The sequence below is a fragment of the Canis lupus genome, chromosome 11 (assembly GCF_048164855.1).
Source record: "Canis lupus baileyi chromosome 11, mCanLup2.hap1, whole genome shotgun sequence".
Classification (NCBI taxonomy): Eukaryota; Metazoa; Chordata; class Mammalia; order Carnivora; family Canidae; genus Canis; species Canis lupus.
In genome coordinates, this window is record NC_132848.1 from 33,476,892 (window position 1) to 33,498,259 (window position 21,368).

The following is a 21,368-nucleotide window of genomic DNA, read 5'->3' on the forward strand; positions in this document are numbered from 1 at the left end:
CCTGGCACATTGGCTGCACATGGTAGGTAGGTAGGTTTTAATTCATGTTTGCGAAAGAGACAGTGACAGTCAAGGAAGGGACTCCTTCTTTCATGCTGTGAGCTTTCCATTGCCTCCTGGTTGTCTAAAAGGTTGCCTTAAGTTTCATTGTTCTTATTTGTTTTTCTAGTTGCAGGCAGACTTTTCAAATTAGCATGTTAGTCATCAGCAGAGGGTCATGACTCTCTTGTTCATAATAGGGCTTGTGTCATGTCAACTTGGGTCTCATGTCCTATCCTGGAGCTGGAGTTGGGACCGCTATGCAGGAGGCCACATTCCTTCCAGGGTGGCTGCTGTCCAAGGTTTTGGCTGCTTGGGGAAAATCTTTAGAAGCCCCAAGGGATATTTATGCCTTTGGATTTCACAAATTTCACATAAGCCTAAGACTCTCAGATTCTCCTTGGTCGATCTGAGTTAACCCTGAAAATTGCTCAAAGGAAGAAAGAGATAAACCTGTTTTAAAAAATATGAAAGCCTTAGATTTCAAGCCTTAGAATTGCAGAAAATTTTAAGCATTAAAAACAGTTTAATTTGATAAGAGATTCTGAATTCTGAGTCTGAGATTCATTATACAATGTTGAGAAAATAACCTCCTGTCTCTAGTCTCCAGTTTCCTCATCTAAAACTGGTAAGATTGGACTAGATGATCTCTAAGTGCTCCTCCATTTCTGACATTAGAAGAATTTTATGTGCTGGATAGTATGAGTCATAGACCTTGCTTCAAGGTGTTTAAAATCCTAGAATTGAATTGAGGGGCAGACTGTCTCTCTGATACATAAAGAAGATATCTTATTTTTGCAAATGTGCTTATATAAAAATCTGGAAAGGCCTTGTACATTGAAAACAAAAATCTCACCTTAGACTTCACAATGAAAACAGTTTTTAGAATCTTAGAACTTTATCCTGAAATGAATCATATATATATATGTATGGATCATATATGGATATTATATATATATATGGATCATATATGGATATTATATATATATCTTGAAGATGAAGAAATGGGATCCCAAGAGGGGATATGACTTGTCCAAGGTCACACAGTCAGTCCATGATTGAACCTAACTCGTCTACCCCTCCCCTCCCCTCAACCCCACAAAGCTATTTCTCTACCACCACCACCCTCCTTTTGGCACCACATCCTGTCTCTGCAGCTCTGCTGTCTCTGCAGTGGAACATTCCTTCACATAGGGGATTAAAAGAGCAGGGGTGGAATGCTAAATCTCCCTGCCCATTGGCAATAGCTTCTTTCCTGAACTGAACCCAGCGGGCCTTGGCTCAGGGGAAGCCACCAGCCCATGTGCAGCCCTGGATTGTCAGAACCAACTTCAGTCCACATGCCAGGGGCTGTCCATGCACTGTTCTCTGTCAGGTAAAGCCCCCCAAACAAATGTTCTGTGGCGGGAGCACTGCTGAGTTTGGGTGCTGTCCTGGAGCCTTTCTGGGCCAACTCTGTCAGTGTGCCCCGCCAAGCTCAGTGGAGCCATTGGAGACCCTGGGCCAAGCTTTGTGTGAAGGCAGGCCAAGTTTCAGAGTGTCCAGCGCCAAGGCTCAATGTCTGGTTCAGTGGAGAAAGTAAGAGGTCCAGACGCTTCTCTCCAGTTGACCTCTTCTTGGCTTTCTGACCTTGGACCTCAGTGACCTATTGGGGCCTCATGACCATGTGTGGATAAATGGATACAATGTCATCTTGCCATCTTTGAGCACATTATCCCATCTTACTGAGTATTTACACAGTCTAATGTCTCATATCTTATTCATGTAGACAGAGGATAAATAATGTTTATTCTTTATAGTTAGCTCTCATCTACCCATTAGAGAGTAGTATTAAGGATATGGATGCTCTAAAATCCTTCCAATAACATTGAGTATTTCCAAAACCATTTACAACTGCCTAAAATGACCAGGGACTCTGCTAAACAAGCTTAGCTTAGCTCTACTAAGGATAACAGAGCTAATAATACACCATCACTGCCTTCAGCAGGCTTCCTAATGATGAAGAAAAACGAAGATTATTATTATCTATAGACCACTGGCTTTTTTTTTAAGATTTTATTTATTTATTCATGAGAGACACAGAGAGGGGGGCAGAGACACAGGCAGAGGGAGAAGCAGGCTCCATGCAGGGAGCCCAACGTGGGACTTGATCCCACATCTCTAGGACCACGCCTTGGGCTGAAGGCGGCGCTAAACCACCCGGGCTGCCCTAGACCACTGGCTTCTAAGGAGGGTAGTTGCCACAAACAGAAGGACTTGGGTCTGGAATATCTGGGACAAGTCCTAACTGTTCTATGGAAGAAAGAGTGAGATTTTACAGAGGGGAAGAACAGATGGGGAAAAGAATAGATAAAAGCTGGCAGAATAGTGTCCTGTGTGAAGTAAGAGTAAAGGAGAAACTTTGGTTAGCATTTCAGCCAAAGAAATGGGAGAGAAACTGTATTAAGTGGAAGCTCATGATGCTATGTGATGTTAAAATCCCTTTAGACTTTCCCTTGAGGTCCTTAGTAAAATCTACCATATGCTTCTTTTTCTGAGGAATATGAAGAGAATTTTTCAGAGTCTTATGTACTGGAGAGCTTGAGGCCAAGGCAGTGTGTATCAGTTATCCATTGCTATAGTAATGGTGTCTAACAAACAACCCCCAAACCTCAATATACAGGAACATTTGTTTATTGTTTATCAAAATGGCATCAACTGAGGCTGGCTAAGAGGCCCTTTTGATCCTTTTTGGTCTTGCTCATATGTATGGGGTCAGCTAGGTGTGGGCTGATTCAGGGTAGCCTTGACTGAGTAACCAGGAAATCTTGGCTTTACTCCATATATCTCACTTCAGCAGCTAATTCAGGCATGTTCTCATGTTGATGGCAGAGTTATGGGAGCTCAAGCAGAAATATACAAGTGCTTGTTCAAGTTTCTGCTTGCTTTGAGGAACCTAACATCCCATCAGCCAGACTCAGTGAGATGACTCAGATTAAAGAAGTGGAAAATATTCTTTGCCTGTTCATGGATAGTGAGTGACAGAACTCCACATAGTGGCTGTTCCACTGAGGGTTACTTGGAGCAGAGCCCCATCTGACCCTCTGTGGACATGTAGCATGAGCAAGAAACCATGTTTTTCTAAAGATAGGAGATGCTAAGATTTTGTTACTGCAGTAAGCCAAGCAAACCTAGCCTGTCATTACTGATATAATCATCTTACATTGATGGCTTATAACGTACTAGGTACTATGTTAAGAACTTTATGTACATTTGTTATTTATTCATTCAACACATATTGAATGTCTCTTTCATGTTTAAGATTGAACTCCATTCATCTTTATAACAACCCAGCAAGATAGATATTATTTTATCAATGTTATACATGAAGAAACTGAAACTCACATTGCTTAAAAATTTGTACAAGATCATACAGCAAATGGCAGAGCAAAACTTAAACACAGGTATGTTGGATTCTAATGATCAAGCTCTTAGCTAGTCTGTTCTACTATTTTTCTGGGGACTGTCCATTAAAAAAATAAAAAGAACTTGTCACAAGAAGTGGATTTGAATATAGTAGTCCACTTAGATCAGAGCATTGAAAGCGGGGAAGAGTCATTTCCCTGGTCAGTCTTTTTCTCTCTCACCTGTGTTTGATCCACACCTTAATCCCACTTAATGTCCATGACTTTTAGCACCAGCTGGAGTGGTAGCACACCTGGCATCCTCTCCAGTGAGTTCTGTTTCCCCAGACAGAGATATTTTCTTTCCCCACTGTCAAATCTTACAGCCAAGCTGCAATGAGACATATTGGTAAATGTTGCCCTGGCAGCTCTAAGAAGCCTGCTGAGCCACAGGCCAGGCTCTAACCAGACCTCACCCAGGGGAGGGTTGAATCATTGCAGGGAGACAGGAGACACAAGCCTTGAGCCAAACCATGAGGGGAAGAGAAAGTGGAGAAGAGAGCATGGAGCAGCCCTCAGAACAGAGAGGAGATAGACAGATTCAGTTGAGAATAAAGAAAGTGGGAAGAGTAGTTTTTACCCAAACAAGAATTCATTCATTCTTTCATCCACAAAGCATTTATTGACCATCTACTTTGTTAACCATCATGCTGGGTGCTGGAAAATATCAAAAGCTTAAGTCATGGCCCTCATCTAGAGACCACAGATTACTATAGGAGAGATAGATATGTAAACAAGTTACAAGATGTTTACTGTACTCCCTGCTCTGAAGCCCATTGAATACAACACAAAAAAATGAAGAACGGAAATAGTAAAGAAAATGTCATCTTCAATTAGGAAATCACTATGGGGCTGAGATGATTAACTACTTGCCAGAGTTCATTCTTATCTTTCCATAATAGAGAGGAGTGGACAGGGAACAGCTGCTCAGGCAGAGACCACAATTCCCAGTCTTTCTATTGCATTTTGTTGAGCCATGTGACTAGTTCTCATAGTTGGAATGTGAATAGAAGTGGCCAAGATGGATAAGAGATAGTTAAGATTTCTTCTCTTCTCTTCTCTTCTCTTCTCTTCTCTTCTCTTCTCTTCTCTTCTCTTCTCTTCTCTTCTTTCTCTTCTCTTCTCTTCTCTTCTCTTCTCTTCTCTTCTCTCTCTTCTCTTCCTCATCAAGCTCTCTCTCCACCTCCTTGTCTCTCCTCTTCCTCTTGATCCATAGAGGGACCTCTAAGACCAGCAAAGTAGGAGTGCAGGCTCCTGAATCACCATGTGGCAGGCTGCCCATTGACCAGGAACATCTATATCGGACTGCTATGCAAATGAGAAATGAACTTATACCATGCTAAACCATTAAAAATTGGGGGTAGCGTTGTTATGTTATGTTAAAATAATGTTATTCTTAATAAAATAGGCTAGGATGCCTGGGTGGTTCAGTGGGTTAAGCATCTGCCTTTGGCTCAGTTCGTAATCCCAAGGTCCTGGGATCAAGCCCTGCTTTGGGCTCCTTGCTCAGTGGAGAGCCTGCTTCTCCCTTTCCCTGCCTCCCAGCTCGTGCTCTCTTTCACTATTTCTCTCTCTCTTTCTCTCAAATAAATAAAATATTTAACAAAATCTAAAAATTAAAAAAATAAAATAGGCTAAAACCCATACATGCCACATTCAGCGAAGCTTGGACTTCATCAAAGGAAGACAATTAAAGGAGTCACATACATTGCCAGATATCCTTGAAAGTAATAAAGAAGATCCCTAAAAGCCAAATAAATGATCATTTGCTGGAGAGCAAAGGAGCAGAGGTGGGGGTAGGCCATGGAAGAATGAGGTCCCCTATAATGACTCAGGTCCACAAGGTGGGAGGGCAAGGGAGACAGGGCCAAAGGAGGTAGCTAGTATTACTCCTTCATCCCTGACTCCCATTCCTTAAATGTCTTAGAAGTGGAGCAAAAGAGAGAGAGGGAAACAACAATTAGCCTTGCATCTAATCACCGGAAGAGATACATGGGACCCAGCAGCTTTGGATCTTCCTTGTAATCCATACAGACCTCATCCATGGAGAGATGCTTGAAAACTCAGGATAGATGCACTTCCAGGGCAGAACATATTTGGTAACAGATCCTGAGACAAGAAAATCAAAGGTAATCTGTTAGCAGCCCAGCTAACTCCCCCATCCTATCATTATATCCCTGAGAAAATAACAAACCAGAGTAAAACATTTCCAAAGTCAAACTACAAATAAGCAGACAGGATACAAAAAAAAATAGAAAGAAAGAAAGATGAGGGACACTTGGGTGGCTCAGTGGTTTAGCGCCTGCCTTCGGCCCAGGGTGTGATCCCAGAGTCCTGGGATCGAGTTCCACATCAAGACTCCCTGCATGGAGCCTGCTTCTCCCTCTGCCTTTGTCTCTGCCTCTCTCTCTCTCTCTCTCTGTGTGTGTCTCTCATGAATAAATAAATAAAATCTTTTTAAAAAGATGATTTCTATACACACACACACAGCATACAGGATCCAATGTGAAAAATATTTTTTAAATAATATAACTCTTATAGAGAGAAAAAATTAGCATCAGCAAGATATGGAATTCATTTAGTTGAGAGAAGAGCCAATAATATAGGGAATAGGGATTTAAAAATGGAAGAAAGGGGAAAATTATAAAGACAATGAAATAAAATAGAAGACAATACTTGCAATAAAAGGATATTCAAGTATACATACCAGGCATTCCTAAAGAAAAGAAAAGAAAAGAAAAGAAAAGAAAAGAAAAGAAAAGAAAAGAAAAGAAAAGAACAATGGGCCACAAACATATTCAAAGGTATTACAGAAGAAAACTTATGAACTAAAGAAATGCCTTAATCTACAGAATAATAAAAATATCCTTAATATGTTAATGGAATTTTGATGGATAATATTCAGATAGTAAAATTAGGAAATACTCTAAAGGAGAAGTCAAACTGGCCTGTGACTTTACACTAGAGTGACAAAAGACATGGTAGTGATGGACACAAAATTCTAAAGGTAATCAGTATGTTCTCAAATTTGGTAGCCAGTCAGGTTGTCTTTCATGTATAAAAGTAGATGAACGGATAAAGAAGATGTGATATATATTTTTATATATATACAATGGAATATTACTCAGGCATCAGAAAGAATGAAATCTTGCCATTGCAACAATGTGGATAAAACTAGAAAGTATTATGCTAAACGAAATAAGTCCATCAGAGAAAGGCAAGTATCATATGACTTCACTCATATGTGGAATTTAAGAAACAAAACAGATGAACATAGGGGAAGGGAAAGAAAAATAAGATGAAAACAGAAAGGGAGGGAAACCATAAAAGGCTCTTAAACACAGGGAACAAACTGAGAGTTGCTGGAGGGAGAGGTGCGAGGATGGGGTAACTGGGTCATGGGCATTAAGGAGGACACGTGATGGAATAAGCATGGGTGAATAAACAGGTATTATATCCAACTGATGAATCACTGAACTCTACCTCTAAAACTAATAATACACTATATGTTAATTAAATTGAATTTAAATTTTTAGAAAAGAAAAAAAGTAGCTGAAGGACATTTACCAACAGACTCAGAGAAAAGAGCACATAGCACTCAAGTTTACAGGGAAGGTCAGGGGGTGGAGGACTTGATAATAAAACCTAGTTCCCCCCAAAATATATCAAAAATACCAACTTAGGAATGAGTAGTGAACATTATATTTGTTTAAATATAGAATGAAGGCTGAACAGCTGTGGAGATTATGATCACAGCACAGAATGTAAATGTTCCAAACCACAGCAGTACACAAAGAAAAGCTTAGCCAACAACAATGGTAGAGGAAGGATGTGAAGATGTATACATACCCTGAATTCTATATCTTTGGTGGCAGAATGTTTGTGGATTGGATACAGAGTAAAATTGATAAATCCAGATGTTTATGGATAGTGTTTAAAGTTATAAGGGTGATGACTTCAAGGATTAAAAACAGACTATAAACCTTCCAAGGCACTAGAAGAAAAGAGGGGGTAAAAAAAAGAAACCTCACAAATAAGACAAAACGGGGGGTGGAGGGAGGAGGAGAAGAGAGGGAGGAAGAAGGAAGGGAGAAAAAAAGGAAAAGGAAAAGATTACATGTCAAAAAAAATAAAAAATTAAGTAAACCTTTTATTAAAAAATAAAATAAGATGATGGAATTTAGGTCAAGTACATCAGATAGAACATTAATGTAAAGTGTTTTTCTGCAAAAATGAAGATGTCCAGTAAGGGAAAAGGGCAAGTTGCAGAGCAATAACTTTATATGACCGATTTTGGATCAAATAACTGACTGTACATACCCACATCCTCATATATACTTGATTATAAAAATTTCTGGAAGCCCTCCAAAGAAATTGCTAATAAGGATTAGCTTTGGGCAATTGTCCTTGAAGAATGGGCAGGGGGTAGGGGAGAATTTTGTTCTTCCCTTTATACAGAAAACACGTGTTAGGTCTGTGTTTTAAAAAGTAACTTAAAATCAAGTAAGTAGAAGGCAATATGAGAAATGCCATCACGGCAGAAATGCCATCATGGCAAAGGGCTTTGGGAGGTGACAGGAGGGAGGAACTAATTATGCCCAAGGTGCTGAAAAAGGCTTCAGAAAGCAGATGACCTGTGAGCTGGGCCTTAAAGAATGACCATCAGTTTTTGAGTACAGATCAAGCAGACAAATCAGAGGCTGCAGAGACAGAAGTATGCATGTTTTCCACAAATGAGGAATTTCCCAGGGTGGTGGGAGCACACTGCATGTGGGTCAGAGCAAGGGTCTGCTCCTCCCGGTGCCTGAATGCATGCTAATTGACAAACCCTGCAGAAGTCTCAAAAGAAAGCAACAGAAAGAAGGGGCCACTTCTGTGTTGAAGTGGAGGCTGGCCATTCTCTGAGCTCTGGCGGGAAGGCAGGCATGCAGAAGTGGTTTCCCAAGGCTCCCCTGCACCCCTGGCTGCACCCCCCTGACACCCTCAGGCGCAGAGAGGGTTGCACAGCTGATTCTGAAAGGAAAGCAAGAGTTTTTTTCCTGATCTTGAATCAAGCCATGTGCATGTTCCAGAGTCTAGAATATGGGTTTGGGGACTGGAGCCCCCAGCAAGGACCCCCTGGTCAGATTCGGTGAGACTTCAGGAAGGGAAGCAGAAGTTCTGGAGGAGACAGGAGAGGGCACAGCCATGGCTGAGAAACCAAATGTGAACTAGGAGCTCATCCACTAATGCATCAACCTCACGCTCCCACTTCATCCCCATCTTGGCTTTCCCTGCAGTGTGAGCACACTTCTTCCCCATTCTATAGGGCTCAAATTCAATGCCACCTCCTCTTTCCTGGTAGTCCAGCCTTTTGTCCTATAATGTTGAACACATTACAACATTTAGAGTGAGCCCCCACATGAATCCTCCCACATGGGCAGCAGAAATGAAGGTAAAGTGGGGCCTCTGTTCTGAAATCAGAACCTACCTTGGTGCCCTTCTCTAATAATCTTTAACTTCTCACACCCTGCTTTCCTGGGAGTACCTGATCCTCCTCTGCTTGCCAGAGCTCCCACCTAACGGAGGGATGCAGGACAGGTAGAGAATCCTCCCCTCCAAATCCCTGCTTGACATGCTGAGGACAGTGCAGAGAGTGAATCTAGGACACTGGGAAGCGGAAGGGGCTCTTGAGTGCAGGAACATGGTGAAACTGCTGCTCCCTTTGTGAGTGGCTGGAATCCAAAAAAGGTCATAACAGCTGGCCTGAACCCATCTGAGCCCCAGGAATCCAGGAAGCCCAGAGCAGTGAAAAGGGGGTCAGACAGGAGGTTTGTATGGCGGAAAGCTAGACAGCTCCCTCATAAACCTGCTTAGTGACCTTGAGCAAGTGGCAATCTCAAGTTTGCATTGTCTCCCCTGTAAGAAAAAGAACTAAGAACAGTTGAAACTTAATAAAAGGTAGCTGCCATAATGTTTGTTATTTAGGAAACAGAGAATGCAGGTATGGATCCCAATTCCTTTTGTGCCTTGCCAGGGAGATGCCCTGAAACAAACTCAGATCCAGGTGGCCCCCAGGCCTTTGGGTGGGAGAAGCCACCAGAGCAAGAGTCACTGGGCAGGGTGAATGGCTTCCTCTATTTTAGTTGCAGTCCTCGTGATGCCCCTTGACATGGAAATCATTGTTCCTATTTTACAGATGTGTCAACTGAGACTCAGGCTAGTTGTCACCCAGTCACCCAGCTAGGATTTGAACCAGGTCTGTGTAGCTTTAATGCCCAGAGGCCACTTTCTACGTCTGACTGGCATTCATCCCAACACCCAAAAAGGGTGCTTTTGCCACTTCTCTAGACTAGATCTTTCAGCTGCCCAATCTTAGCAGAGACCCTCCCTTCCCTAAACCATGTTTCTGATCTTCTATCTCCACCAGCCCCAGCCCTACCAAAAGCTAGAGAAGGGGCAAAAAAGAAATCATGTTTTTAGTGCCTATAATATGCTAGGTTTTTCTACCACTAACCCTAAATGAGATATTACCATTCCCACTTTACAGTTAAGGAAATTGAGGCTTGGGGCCTTAGGTCAGTTGCCCAAGGACCCAGCACTAACATCATAAGAGCAAAGACTCAAAGCTGGCTTTGCTCACTCCCAGGCCCTTATCTGAGGCCACTTTTCATGGGACACCAGCCCATACTCTGCTCTTAAGGACTGCCTCAGGATACACACAGGACTGAAAATTGAGAGCCAGAGCCCAGCATGGGAGGGTTCCATCCAGTGAGTAAATTGGGAAGCAAGCATGGTTAGACAGTCCCCAGGTGGTGAACTGGGAGGAATGGGGGCAATAAGGGATAGGCCTCTGCCTGAGGGCCAGGTATAAAAAGTCTTTCTGAAAAACTGGGTACAGAGACTTGGAGATAAAACATGGGCTACCATCCAAGCCTCAGGATTTAGGAGTTGTTTTCCAAATTCCTATCAGAAATCCCATAATTAAACAGGATTGAAAGCAGGTCATTACATTCAAAGCAGCAGACAGTGGGGATCAAGAGTTTTCAGACTGCCCAGAGCTAGCTAACAAAGGGAAAAATACTTCTCTTTCCCCAAATGCTAACCAAATAGCATCTCCCCAGGGCAAGACTTCCTGCCACTGGAAAAAAAAAAAAATACACACACACACACACACACACACACACACACACACACCAATTCTGATTTGGGACACAGCAGAAGTCAAATATCAATTGAGCCATCAAGCCAGAGGCAGAGCAGAGCAGAGTCCTGCTAGGCTCAGGACTTAGGGAATGGGGGTTTTATGTTCCCATGTGCCACAGACCATGGAGCCACTTACTGACCCCACTGATCCTCAGTTTCCTCATCTGTAAAATGGCCAACATGGAAATGGTATTGAAAGCTCCATTGGATGTTCTGATGTCTAGAGGTGTACAAATATAAACAAGTATTTACTCAGTATCAGCGAGTAAATATTTATTGAGTGCTGTATCATGCTCTCTGACAGTCACTGGGATATAAAGATGTTAACGAGACACATTCTTTGAGCTGAGGGTACCCTGAAGTCTCATGGAGCCAATAGATAGAAAACAAGCAAAAGCAGTTTGTTACGGAACTGTGATTATGCTGAGTGCTATAGAGGTGAATCACAGGATGGGCTGACCTGGGAAGGAGTCCTCAAAAAGGGGCCATTTGGCTGAGATGATAATGAAAATCACAATAGCTGTTACTTACATAGTACTTAGGATGGGCTGGCACTGCTCAGAGACCTGGAAGGTTAGTTGGGATTAATACCAAGAAGAGATGCATAGAGAGAATTCCAGACACATGGAATGGCATGGACAGAAGCCCTTAGAGGGGAGGAAAATGGCAGGCTAAAGGGGCTGAAAGGCTGGAGGAGAGAGATACAGGATGGGAAGTGGGGTCTTGCAGGATCTTATAAAACTTGGAAGGCAGAGGAACAGTGAGACTGGAGAGTAGTTATGAAGCTATTGCAGTTAGGTGGTAGTGATGGAAAAGAAGAGAAACAGGATATATGCAAGATGTATTCTCGAGGTAGACTTAATAGGTCTTCATCCCTGACCTGTACCAAGGGTAACACCCAGGATTCTGGCCTGGGTACCTGATGGGGTGCTAGCACCGGTTCCCAAGTTGGGGAAAGGTAGAGGAGGCCAGGGATGGTGAGGAAAATCCCAGTTTGGTAACAGCATGGTCTGAGAATCAGAATCCCTTTGCTCTAGTTCTGGTTCTGCCAGTACTTATTTAGGTGACTCTGGGTGAGTCACTTCACAATATCAAAGTCTTATGTAGCATTTAGACTATATTACCTGCAACTATCTTTCCAAGCTCTAACATTTCATGGTTTTACAGCAGACATTTCCAGTGGGTAGCTTGGGGGCTAGTTTCAGGCCACAGGAGAGTTTTATCGACCCACAGAGAGTTTATTCATTGGTAAATTCCCATCACAATTCAGATTTCTGGCTTTTTTTTTAAAAAAAAAGAAGATCCACAACACTGGGTCTGAATCAGATCCCCATGTGGTGACAGTGAGCCAGAGTTGAATGGTAGCTGCCAGTTTGGAGAGCCTGGGCTCTGCCTCTCACTCCGTGCCCAAGGATCCCACCACGCTCACTCAGATGCATAGTCTACTTGAGGACTCAGAGTTCAGGGGTCATAATTCAGTGCGTTAAAGCGCAGGAAAGTTCTTTGTAAGGTGCCTTGTGCTATGAAGTGTGAGTCCTACTGGCAATATTTAAAGATGATGTGCTTCTTCTTTTTGAAAAAAAGCTTGATGATGATGGAAGACAGCAGAATTAATAAACTCTTTCAATAGAAAGTAGCAGAATATTCAACTCCAAGTATTTTTTTAAAGATTTATTATTTATTCATGAGAAGCACAGAGAGAGAGAGAGGCAGAGACACAGGCAGAGGGAGAAGCAGGCTCCATGCAGGGAGCCTGACGTGGGACTCGATCCAGGGTCTCCAGGATCACGCCCTGGGCTGAAGGCAACACTAAACCGCTGAGCCACCCGGGCTGCCCATCAACTCCAAGTATTTAAGAGAAGAAGAAAATTCAATGGTCCTTGCATCTCAGAGTCCCAGAGGTAATGGCTTCAGGCACAGCTGGATCCAGGGCTGGAAATGATGTCACAAGGGTACCGTCACTTTCTCTTCTCTCTGCTCTGCTTGTTCCTGCATCAGTGTTTATGGAGAAAACAAGAAGTCTTCTGCCAGGCCCACCTGTGTTAAAAAAAAAAAAGGGGGGGGGGGAGATACCCTCTTGACACCATATTTCAAAATTTCATAAAAGGACTTTGATTGTTCTTTCATGGGTCATGTGCCCACCACTGGATCAATTATTGTGCCCAAGAGGATGCAGCAGTCTGACTGACCACAGTTGTCAGGAAATCCACCATCATATTTGATCCTCCATTAGGACGCTATGCGGTGGGAAAGGGGTTGTTCTCCTTGGGAATGTATAATAGCTGCTCAAAGGCTACTATGGAAGAAAGACATTGTTATGAATTGAAATGTGTCCTCTCAAAAAGATATGTTGAAGTCCTACCCCCCCCCCAGTACTTCAGAATATGACTTTATTTGGAAATAGGGTCATTGTTGAAATTAGTTAAGATGAGGTCATATTGAGTTGGGTGGGTCCCTACTCCAAATGACTGGTGTTATTATAAGATGACCATGTGAACACAGAGACATGGGAAGAACACCATCTGGTGATAGAGGAAGAGAGGTTGGAGTGATGTAGCTGCAACCCAAGAACACCCAAGATTGCTGAAAAGGACCAGAAGCTAGGAAGAGGAAGAAAGGATTCCCCTACAGATTTCAGAGGGAACATGCCCCTGACAACCCCTTGATTTCAGAATTCTAGCCTCCAGAACTGTGAGACCATAAATTTCTGCTCTTTTAAGCCACCTAATCTGTTACAGCAGCACTAGAAAACTAATATAGTAATGCTAAGCAGAAGAAATTATTTCAGTACTGGCTGAAGGGATAAAAAGTATGGCCATAGAAGCCTTGAGAGGAGAGCATTCCAATAAGTGGCGTGGCCAGCCTGATCACCTGTCTTAGGATGTGGAGGGTGATAAAGATGGAGAAAAGGTGCACCAGCGATATCCACTGCACTAGTCCTCTCCCCAACAGAAGTAGAGCAGGACCATAGTATTGATGTGACCATGAATTATTCCACTGGCATGACTGAGACAAGTTCACTTTCATCACTGCTTAGTATGAGTCACCATTCAGGAATTTTATTGGCTCAGCTTCCTGCTCTCCTTCAATGGCCTGCCTCCCTTATATATGCTTGTCTGGTCTTGTATGGATGACTTTCCAATCTTTGGAGAAAAGACCCTAATATAGACATTTTCAAGGGGTTGGCTTGAATGGTATCAACTCCTTCAGGTGCCTGGTGCAAGTGTCTATTCTTAGCAGAATGTGTAATAGCCTCTTCAAGGTACATCCCAAGGGCATGTTTGCAGAATGATAACATAAGGGGACCACAAGAGAGTTCCACCTGGGTGTCTCCAACAGATTTCTTCATGTGCCTCTGGAAGGGCATGTGCCTAACCTGCAACCAGGCTTCTACTCTATCTGTTGGTAGAGAAATAGCATCATCCAGAACAAATTTTCTGAATGGCCAACAAGTGTAAAATAAAAACATTTTCTTTCTACTGAAATTCTTGTTTGCATTCAGGGATGTCAAGCTACTTAACTCCAATCTAAGTGCTGGGGCTAATAAAGATCAGATACAGGGGCGACTGGGAGGCTCACTTGGTTAAGTAAGCATCTGCCTTTGACTCAGGTCATGATCTCGGGGTCCTGGGATTGAGCCCTGCATCAAGCTCCCTGCTCAGCTGGGATTCTGCTTCTCCCTTTCCCTCTGCTCTCACCCCCACTCGTTCTCTTTCTCTCTCTCTCTCTCTCTCTCAAATAAATAAATACATACATACATACATACATACATAAATATTTTTTAAAAAACAAAGATCAGATACAGTCTAAAGAGGTAATGAACATGAAAGCTTGGCACTCTCTGGGTGCTCAGTAATGTTACTTCCCTTCTTACCTGGCTTCCAAGACCTTCCAAGAAGGGGATGAGTCACCCCATATCTCATGCCTGGGGTATGGTGGTCACCTCCAGGTTTTGTCTTCCTGCTTCCTCCCTTTCCTCTTCCCCACAGTCTATTCATTCTCAACACAGCACCTCCTTTCAAAGTATAAAGCAGAGGACACTCCTCTGTTCTAAATTCTCAAAAGATGCTACATCTGACACACAGCAAAAGCCAAAGTCCTATAGGGCTCTACACCAGAGTTCCTCAGTCTCAACATTATTGATATATGGATCAGGATAATTCTTTTTTAGAAGGGAAGAGGAGTTTCCCATGTAATGTAGGATGCTTAGCAGCATCACTGGCCTTTGTTCACTATATGCCAATAGCATCTACCCCTCCAATATTGTGACAATCAAAAATGGTTCCAGACAAATACCCCCACCCCCAGGGTCAGTATCATCCTTGATTGAGAACCACCATTCCACACATCTGCAGCCCCTCTGATCTTGTTTCCTATACCTTCTCCCCTCTCACAACACCAAGCTACATCGACCTTCTTGCCATTCCTTGAACCATCAGGTAGGTTCCCACTCCAGAGTCTTTGTATCAGCTGTCCGTTTGGCATGCTCTTCCCCAGACTGAGTTCCCCAGACTCTTTCCCCAATCCTACATGACTGTCTTATTTCTTTCAAATATTGGCTTAAATATCACTGTCTCAACATGACTTCTCAACAACTTTATTTTGAAACTGTGTTTACTACCACATGATCTCAGGACTCTCTAGCCCCCTCACACTGTTTTTTTTTTCCATACCACTTATTACTTTCTATTACTTCATACCTTTTTAATTCTGTTTATCATTTTTGTGTATCTCCTTCCAGTAGACTATGATTTCTATAAAGGCAAGGGCTTTTGCTATATTCACTTGTATCTTGATTCCTTAGAGCAGTTCCTGGCACACAGGAGGTGTTTGATTAATATTTGTTGAATAAGGTGACATGCCACTGAGGATGGTGAACTGAGTCAGCAGCTGTGACAGGAAAAGCATAATCTTCCCAGTCAGGCAGAGATGAACTTCAGTCTTGCCTGGTCACCTACTAGTTAGGTAACCATGGTTGAGCACCTCTGCTTCTGTGAGTCTTGGTTTTCTCATATGGCAAATGGGATGATATGTAAATTCCATAGCTGTTGGGAAGAACAGAGGTTATATAGGTGAAAGCATTTAGGACAAGGCACATAGTAGGTGCTCAATTATTCCTAAGATTATTATGACAAAAGTGGGTAAGTGAAACATGGAAAAGACTGCATTGTTCTGAGCCCTACAGGGTGAGTAAAATGTAATAAATGAAGATATGTGGAGAAGAGGAAGAACCATATTTGCTGAGCTTCACAACTTTCTTCTAGAAATGGAAGGAGTTATTTTGCCCAGCCTACATGCCTGGAACTGGGATTTTTAAACTTATTTAAATTCAATTAGTTAACATATAGTGTATCATTAGTTTCAGATGTAGACTTCAGTAATTCATCAACTGCATATAACACCCAGTGCTCATTATATACAGAAGGAACCTGAAGAGAGGAAAATTAATTTTGGAAACTCTTCAATTCTTGACTTCAAATGTTGATTTTGAAATACACCATGAGCCAAGAGAGGGCAATGAATGGAGTTGGAATTGTAGTTTGGACGTTGACATTTACAACTCTGAATAAATAGGAAAATCTGAATCCAAAAGGATGAAAACCATCTAGCAAGCTGAGTAGAAAAGGACAGCCTCTGAAACAGGGAGTCAACCTTGGCCTAAAAAGAGGCTTTATTGGGTAAAGCAAGTAAACGATTGGCCAGTCTACACAAGCAATGCTGTGAGAGTGCCATCAGCCAGATTCCATCCCATTCAACAAGGTGTATTGAATTGAAATATACAATGATCTGGGAGGATACAGAGAAACATAAAACATGTACTCTGTCCTCATGAAGCTTACAATCTGTTAGGGGAGACAAGCAAGAAAACAACACATTTTACTATCACAGAATTTATTTTTTTAATATATTTTTATTGGAGTTCAATTTGCCAACATATAGCATAACACCCAGTGCTCATCCTGCCAAGTGCCCCCCTCAGTGCCCGTCACCCAGTCACCCCAACCCCCCGCCCACCTCCCTTTCCACTACCCCTTGTTCATTTCCCAGAGTTAGGTGTCTCTCATGTTTTGTCACCCTCAATGATATTTTCCCTCATTTTCTCTCCTCTCCTCTCCATTCCCTTTCACTATTTTTTATATTCCCCAAATGAATGAGACCATATAATGTTTGTTCTTTCCGATTGACTTATTTCACTCAGCATAATACCCTCCAGTTCCATCCACATCAAAGCAAATGTTGGGTATCTGTCGTTTCTAATAGCTGAGTAATATTCCATTGTATACATATACCACATCTTCTTTATCCATTCATCTTTCTTTTTTTTATTATTGAAGACTTGGACTCATTTATTCATTTAACAAATACTCTTAAAGGATCTACGAAGTGTCAAATTTTTCAGCTACATCCTAAGGATACAGTGTTGAATAAAACATAACCTTTACCTTCTGGGAGGTCATAGCCTCCTACCATTGCCTCATGAGATTACACAAATTAAAATGCCCTTGTGTTTTGGAACTACTGAAACAAAAGATGTGAAGAGAAGAAATGATAATCTTTTGAAATGTTATTGCCTGCCTGCCAGGCACAGTAAGAGGGGTATCCCTAGCTATGCTTTCTTTTTTTATATATATAAATTTATTTTTAATTGGTGTTCAATTTGCCAATAGAATAACATTCAGTGCTCACCCCGTCAAGTGCCCACCTCAGTGCCCATCCCCCAGTCACCCCCACCCCCGCCCACCTCCCCTTCCATCACGCCTAGTTCGTTTCCCAGAGTTAGGAGTCTTTCATGTTCTGTCTCCCTTTCTGATATTTCCCACTCATTTTTTCTCCTTTTCCCTTTATTCCTTTTCACTATTTTTTATATTCCCCAAATGAATGATACCATATAATGTTTGTCCTTCTCCAATTGACTTATTTCACTCAGCATAATAACCTCCAGTTCCATCCACGTCGAAGCAAATGGTGGGTATTTGTTGTTTCTGATGGCTGAGTAATATTCCATTGTATACATAAACTACATTTTCTTTATCCATTCATCTTTCGATGGACACTGAGGCTCCTTCCACAGTTTGGCTATTGTGGACATTGCTGCTATAAATATCGGAGTGCAGGTGTCCCAGCATTTCATTGAATCTGTATCTTTGGGGTAAATCCCCAGCAGTGCAATTGCTGGGTCGTAGGGCTCATCTATTTTGAACTCTTTGAGGACCCTCCACACAGTTTTCCAGAGTGGCTGTACCAGTTCACATTCCCACCAACAGTGCAGGAGGGTTCCCCTTTCTCCACATCCTCTACAACATTTGTGGTTTCCTGCTTAATTTTCCCCCATTCTCACTGGTGTGAGGTGGTATCTCATTGTGGTTTTGATTTGTATTTCCCTGATGGCAAGTGATGCGGAGCATTTCCTCATGTGCTTGTTGGCCATGTCTATGTCTTCCTCTGTGATATTTCTGTCCATGTCTTTTGCCCATTTCATGATTGGGTTGTTTGTTTCTTTGCTGTTGAGTTTAATAAGTTCTTTATAGATCTTGGATACTATAATCTTTCTTTGAACAAGATATGAACAAGATAATTTCAGAGAGCGATAAGCATCAAGAAAATTACTGTGGAAGCTTGGTTCCTCTCCCAAACTCTCCAAGTAGCATTTCAGTAGGACAGAGTAAGGAGTCGGGCAGGAAGCTCAGAATATTACAGAAATTTTCCTCCTCAAGGAAACACAAAGAAGAAACATTCTTTGGCCCTTCTCACAAAATACTAGATAGGAAGATAGGATTGCCTGGGGAGAGTGTAGAGGGCTCATGAACGCATGTAGAGCTGCCAGCATTAAGATTTTAGATAAAGCAAGAGAAACCAGCAAAGAAGATCAAGGCCAGTATGGGAGAAGAAAATGCAGAAGAGTATCCTATCGTACAAGTCAAGAGTTCAAAGCATTTTCATGAAGGAAGGCATGGCTCCTGAGTCAAAACACTTTTGTGGAAAGAAGAAAGAGAAAGCCTTTGGGAGACATTGATGATCTTAGCAAGAGCTCTTTCAGTGGAGCAGTAGAGATAGAGATGTGTTAGAGCTCATTGTCTTGCTGGGGCTAATTGTTAAAGGATCTTTCCTGGGTATGGTATCATGTGGGATCTGACATCCCACACTTTGAGAGATTTGGGAGTAGACAGGAAAAGTCTAGAGAGGGGAAGGGACTCTGGAAATCCCAATAAGTCTCTGCTAGACTGGACTGAACCACAAATGCCTGGATACCCTGGACATTTCCCCTACTTCACCAACCACCTCATCTCCCATTCTAGGTCCAAATTCAGTTTTGATCTGCTCTCTACAACTGACCCTTGCAACAGCAAATCCCTGTTGGAATGCAGCCTTGAGTCTTCTCAGCTCAAGCCAACACCAGAAAATGCCTGTCCAATTGCCAAAGTAAACCAACCCTCACTCTAACCACACCTGCTTTTCAATTCCTGGGAACCTCCTGATTCCCTCTGAGGACTCACCTTCCTTATGACACTAGAGCAGAACTGTGCTCTTGTTAGTTCCCCTAATAGTGGTTTACATCTCCTTGACTTTGACCTGACTATGTCTTTGCAAGGAATGTGTATGGATTTGTGCGTGTCCATACATGCAAGCACATGCAAAACACTTCTGCAACTTTCTATTCACTCAACAGATCTTATGTCATTTGGATACAACTCTAATCCACTCCTTCTAATGGTTTCAAAATATTCCTTGGTGTGATTGAACTGCAGTTAATTCAGCCATTCTGCTACCAATGAGCCTCCCAAATCTTCTGTGAACAAGGGTATGGTAAACATCCTAGAATGTATGTCTTATATACATTTGGAAGGTTCTTATCCTCTAAGAACACTTCTGCTCATTGTTAAAAAGTCTCTCAGGAGTCTCTCCTTCTGAAAAAAAGCATCATATGTTGGCAAATTGAATTTATTTTTTTATTATTTTTTATTTTTTGCAAATTTAATTTAATTTTTTTTTTTAAAAAAAAGCATCACTGATTACCCAGAAAGAGTGAATCCCTGCCCTGCTCATCTATCTTCCTAGTCCTCTATGCTTACATCTCTGCTATAGCGTTTTAGGAGTATGTTGAAATTTCTCTTAAGTGTATTTGACAGGAAGCTCCTTGAGTGCTGGGACAGTCCTATGTATCTCGGAATCCCCTGAGTCTAGAACAGTGCCTGCCTGCTTCCCTTATGTGTCTGATAAGTATCATATTGAATTATATTGCAAAGAGTTTGAGCTTTTGAAACCAGACTGGCTGGAGTTTGAATCACCATGGTTCTGTCACTTATTGTGTCACTTAGCTTCTGAGCTTAGTTTTCTCCTCTGTGTAAAGGAGGAAAATAATCTGTGTAAGTTGAATAAACTGGGTAGAGTTGAGATCATGTAGCACTTGGCCTGGCATATGGATGGTGTTAAAAAATGGATGGTATGACTCCTTGAAGAAGGAGGCCAGATTGAGACTGAGTTGGCACTGGGCCCTTTTGACACACCTTCAGGCTTTGCAGATAGGGAAACTCCCTAAAACAAGCTGACATTTCCCTGACAAATGCGGAGAGAAATCTTGTAGGTGCCAAGCTGTCTGGGACCTGTTGCCATTCTTCTAAATACCAAATCACTAAGTACCCAGGTGGAGATGACTGGTTTCCAATCCTTGTGACACACCTTGATGGACAAGCATTGTGGACATTACTCAAAATTTCTCTCCAAGCCAACACATTGTGCTTTGAAGGTGAGGGGCAATGAATATTGCTTTTGATACACATGCAACTGGGGCAGGAGCTGGATCCTTAGAGGAGATCTTAGGCTGGTGTCATCTAAGATACCTGTCAGGTGTTGATCCAGATGGGGCATTTGCTTTTTCTTTCCCTGTTTCACTCCACCTTTTCCTCAGTGTCTATTCTGGGGGCTTAAGAGTGTCCTGGATCATTGAATAGGGATTGATCACACAATGGCAGTTTGGTAAGAGGTGAACAATGACTTGAGGGCAGATGTTTCCTCTGCTGGGCAATCCATCTGGGTCCTTTATAGGACAGCAAAATCAGGTTACCTGAGCACTGATTTAGCTTCTGGCCTCTCAGGGGTCTTCCAGGCAGAGGAAGCTTCTGCCCCCCTCACTTGGTCCCTGCCTGTGGTCTCACTTCAGCCCTCATCACCATTACAGGGCAGTTTTCATCCAATGTGCAGTAAAAAGAACACAAGCAGGCAAGTGAATATGTCACCCTTCACTTAGCCATCATTTAGCTTAATACTCATCAATGTGGCACCACCTTTGATCTTGGGTTCCATAGCAACCTTCCCCCAAAGCTATTACTCATCTCTGCAGAGGGTGTCCCTGGATGCAAGAGAAGAAATTTGATGTTCTAGGGCCAGGGTGAAGGTACAGAGTTGTATAAAGCACATGTTTCTAACATGTCCACTGTCTACCTATCATACCAGACAGCCACCATCATTTGACCCTGGAATCACCCCAGGCTCAGCTGCTGGACAATTCCAAGTGGCCACCCTGTGATCCCTGTAGGGAATATCACAGGCACCTGCTCCTGGCTCTCCCCCCTGGGGGACTCAGAATTAGGGTAGTTTCAGATAGAAACTAAGTGTTGTGCAAGGTGAGGGTTTCTTGGTGTTTTGTCAGTTCTGGAAAACTATATGACAAGGCCTGCATATAATTTCTTGATAAAGAAACCA

At 42.4% G+C, this 21,368-nt stretch overlaps 1 protein-coding gene and 1 long non-coding RNA gene across 5 annotated transcripts in view; one reads left to right on the forward strand and one right to left on the reverse strand.

Moving 5' to 3' along the window:
* The window catches only part of SYN3 (synapsin III), a 452,196-nt gene that overhangs the window by 291,057 nt on the left and 139,771 nt on the right, over positions 1–21,368 (forward strand). The window lies entirely within an intron of this gene.
* LOC140642940 (uncharacterized) overlaps positions 12,360–21,368 on the reverse strand; it is a 32,944-nt gene continuing 23,935 nt past the window's right edge. Inside the window, exons 4-5 of the long non-coding RNA XR_012039310.1 lie at positions 15,368–15,712; positions 12,360–12,704 (exon numbers count right to left, since the gene is read on the reverse strand). This is a non-coding gene — a long non-coding RNA (uncharacterized lncRNA). The remainder of the gene's footprint in view (positions 12,705–15,367; positions 15,713–21,368) is intronic.